This window comes from Camellia sinensis, chromosome 12, assembly GCF_055761805.1.
Source record: "Camellia sinensis isolate YWXY chromosome 12, ASM5576180v1, whole genome shotgun sequence".
Classification (NCBI taxonomy): Eukaryota; Viridiplantae; Streptophyta; class Magnoliopsida; order Ericales; family Theaceae; genus Camellia; species Camellia sinensis.
The window spans coordinates 37,597,813-37,601,621 of record NC_138972.1 but is presented as its reverse complement, the minus strand read 5'-3'; the positions used below and the strand labels follow the sequence as shown (position 1 = coordinate 37,601,621).

Genomic DNA, 3,809 nt, shown 5'->3' with positions numbered 1-3,809 from the left:
TTAGTTCAACAAATTTATTCCAAAAAAAAACAATTGATGTTTGAATATAATGAAATAATTCGGTACTGGTTGTCCGACTGAAAACAACGAAAGGAAAAAAAAAAGTTATGCACAAAAAAACTAACATTTTCATCACTAATAGAGTATAAATCTAAAGATTAAAGCAAATGAGAGTTGTTATGAAAGTATTGCTTTGCAAGTAATAGAGGAGTATAGAGTGTGTAGCAAGCAAAACGACAATAATGGAAAAACTAGGGAAATTCTATTTCTACACACCTAATTATCTCAGGGCATATATTTTCTCAATACACACACCTATTAATTTGATTATCAATTAATTTTCTCAATCCACACACTTAAAATTACAATTACACCCTTCCCTCATAACTATTGTACACACACCACTAACCCTCTTTCCACACACTTTTGATTGACCGTACTTCCATATTGACCCACCCACGCCCTTGAAGACTTTGGTCTGAAATTTTCTCTATTGAAGACTTGCATAGATGACCTCCATTGAAGACCATTGTAAATCCTCCAAAATAGTGTTGAAGGTAAGAAATCTTTCCTTTTTCTTATTACATTTATCATTTTGTTATTACATTTATCATTTTCGGATCTATATGCACTCCATTGGCATAAAACCTTCAATTTCGGTCTTGTGAGTGACGGTTTTGGGCTTTCAGCACTGGGTTTCTAAAACAATAGAGTGAATTCGGAACATAACTTCCAAATAAATTGTATTATTTCGACAAATTACTTTCGGGAAAAAAAATAAATCTCGATTATTAGTTTCCAAAGTTGATGAATTTCTTCAGCTCTGTAGTTCCAAAATGATGCCATATTTTCAACAGTTTAATTCCGAAAATTGTGTGTTGTTTCGGCACTAAAGTTCCAAATGGATTTTTTTATATATTATATATATATATATTTGGACTACATAGGCCACCAAGATTGGTTTTACCTTAGGTTCTTTTCCAACAACATTATTTTATGGGTATGTTTATGTATTTATTTTTTTTGCGAACATCAATACATAACAATAGAAAAGAAAATATGTGCAATACTGGTGTTTCCACATTATATTGTTAACACACGTAGTTGTCATTTCTATATTGGTTGATGACTTCAATTTGATGATTTGATTGTGTATTTGTTAGTGTTTTCACTATAAATGCTATATTGGGTTGATGAGAATAATTTGCCTTATGCAGATAGATGCGGGTCCCAGTCAACGTCGGTCAGTAACAACTTCGAACAGAAGACTCCGTGAATTAGAGAATACTGAACGTAGACGTGGACGTGGACGCGGACGTGGACGTGCTCGAGTGCATGATGATGATGCATACATTGCCATGGATGATGATCTTATACATGATGCATTAGTTATGGATGATATTGCTATGGATGATGACCCCTACTGGTAATGATGCTGACATTGTTGATGAAGATATCCTTACTTAGCCATTTCCAGGAGGGCCAACTGATTCATCAATCCTTAAAAGTTTTAAAAGTCATGTTGCCACAGCTTTTTGGAATGGTGCTAATGAAATGGGGCCCTTGAAGTGTCATAATCATTCATCTAAGATTCGTTCATGGCCATGGTGGGAACAAGGCAACAACGGTACATTTGTACACATTATGGAGATGTCAGGACTTGCACACTTAGCTCGTTGCACGTACTGCTTTGTCAACAAAATTGTAGTGTCCAGTTTTGTTGAGAGATGGCAACTGGAGACAAACACCTTCCATTTGACTGTTAGAGAGATGACTATCACATTGGATGATGTCGCCACTATCATGGGGCTTTCCATTGTAGGCAAATCTATTAGCGTACGTAAGTTGTCAGAAAGGCGGGCTGTTGCATTAGTAGTTAATACCTTAGAAATTGATGAGCAAAAGGTCAGACATGAGATGTCTAGTGCTGGAAGCAATTCAGTGAGGCTTGAGTGGTTGAGGGCACACTTTCATAATGTTTCAGACAATGATTCAATGGAAAGAATTGCATGTGCAGGTAGAGCATACTTGCTATTTTTGTTGGGTTATACACTTTTCAGTGACAAGACTGGTACTAGGGTCTATATTGTTTATTTGAGTTTGTTGCTTGACTTGATGACCGTATCTTCATATGCATGTGGTGCTGTTGCATTGGCATACTTATATAGACAGTTGGGGTACGCTAGTAGGTCCGGTGTGAAACAAATAGCCGGTTACATGACACTCCTTGAGGGATGGATTTACGAGCACTTTCGTGGATTCCAACCACACTTGAATATGAATTACACTCAACACATGCCACATTTTTACCATTGGACTTCTCAGAGAGAGTCTGATGAAGAGACACAGTTGTAGGTTTTTCAAGAGGAGCTTGATAGGTTGGGTGTACACAATGTAAGTTAAAAAGTCCTTCAAAATTTGAAACTATGTTTCATACAAAATTTACAGTTATTATATCATACTATTGTTATTGTTTGTAGGTTATTTGGGACCTGTATTAGAGTTGCAGAGATGTCCATCCGTGTCACCCAGTTACATTTATCATAGTTGCCTAAAGTGTTTGGAAGTAGTTGAACCATATCACCCTGATAGAGTTTTGAGACAATTTGGCGGAGTACAGACAATCCCTAATCCACTACTTGGCCCTATGCGTGCTTCTCGAGGAGCCACAGCTCCATGCTACAATGTTATGTATGCATACTTGGACATCATTTGGGAGGCATGGGACAACCATGTGTTATCTAATCAGATGAGGAGTTCACCGGTATGGCAACCTTGGGATTGTGTTCCTAGTTACATGGATTGGTACCAATCTATTACCCATATGTATGTTTAAAACCCAGCGTGTCGTTCTCAAGTGGATCCAAATATTCATCATTATCAGTATCCTAGCCAAGACGCACAGGTATTCTGTTTTTTATTTACATTACAAATTATTTATGTAAACTGTTATAGATTTGTATATAATTTTGTATTTGTTCTCATAATGCAGCGTATGTCACAGATATATCAGATTACTCATCCTTTCGTAGAGGCTCGTTATGAGGGCAGTGTTCAACATCTTGATAGGCTTTACTACGCAATTGATGCATTTGAACAGCTTCTTCAAGATCAGCACATTGGTGAAGCTGCACCCAGGACATCCGCTCAGGGTCGGTCTGCACCTAGCTCTTCTGCTACACATCGTTTTGGAGAACATTACACTCACCAGTCACGTAGCTAATAGTAGTTCATAATGTCACATTCGGTATTTTGTGATGGTGTTGGTGTATCATTTTGGAGACGAATATTATTATTATGTTTGGATTATGTACTTTTTGGATACTTTGGTGGATTTAGTAGTAGGTATTTATCAGTGGTACTCTTTAATATTATTACTACTCTTTGGATTATGTACAAGGAGATATGTATTTTGTGATGACGTGAATGGATTGAACTACTAGTTAATATTTTTATTTCTTTTTAGATACTTGTTGGTTAATATTATTACTAGTTAATAGTAGTTGTACTTTGTTAATATTATTTTCATTATGTTTTTGTGTTCAGACAATGTAAAAATAATATGATATCTATAGCGATCTCGGTTTTCCCTTTTCGTACTTGTTGTATTCCGGACTTTGGTTTCGTGGAGTTGGTGGTTGTATATCTTGTTGTCATCCTTTAATTCCTTATGTTTGAGTTTTAGGATGTGTTGGGCGTGTTTCGAACAGGTTGGTTGAGCTTTAGTCCCATTCCTTGTTGCCTAGATTTTTGGTGGTACGCTTGAGCGGGTACCTTTGCGCTCGAGCGGAATTTGGTTTTTGGCTGTA

The 3,809-nt window shown here is 36.7% G+C and overlaps 1 long non-coding RNA gene across 1 annotated transcript; it reads left to right on the top strand.

The window, feature by feature from the left end:
- The first annotated feature begins 1,303 nt into the window (after positions 1-1,303).
- Positions 1,304-3,467, top strand: LOC114293440 (uncharacterized). The gene is made up of 2 exons (XR_014345748.1): positions 1,304-2,905; positions 2,993-3,467. It is a non-coding gene; the product is annotated as an uncharacterized LOC114293440 (long non-coding RNA).
- Positions 3,468-3,809: the final 342 nt, after the last annotated feature.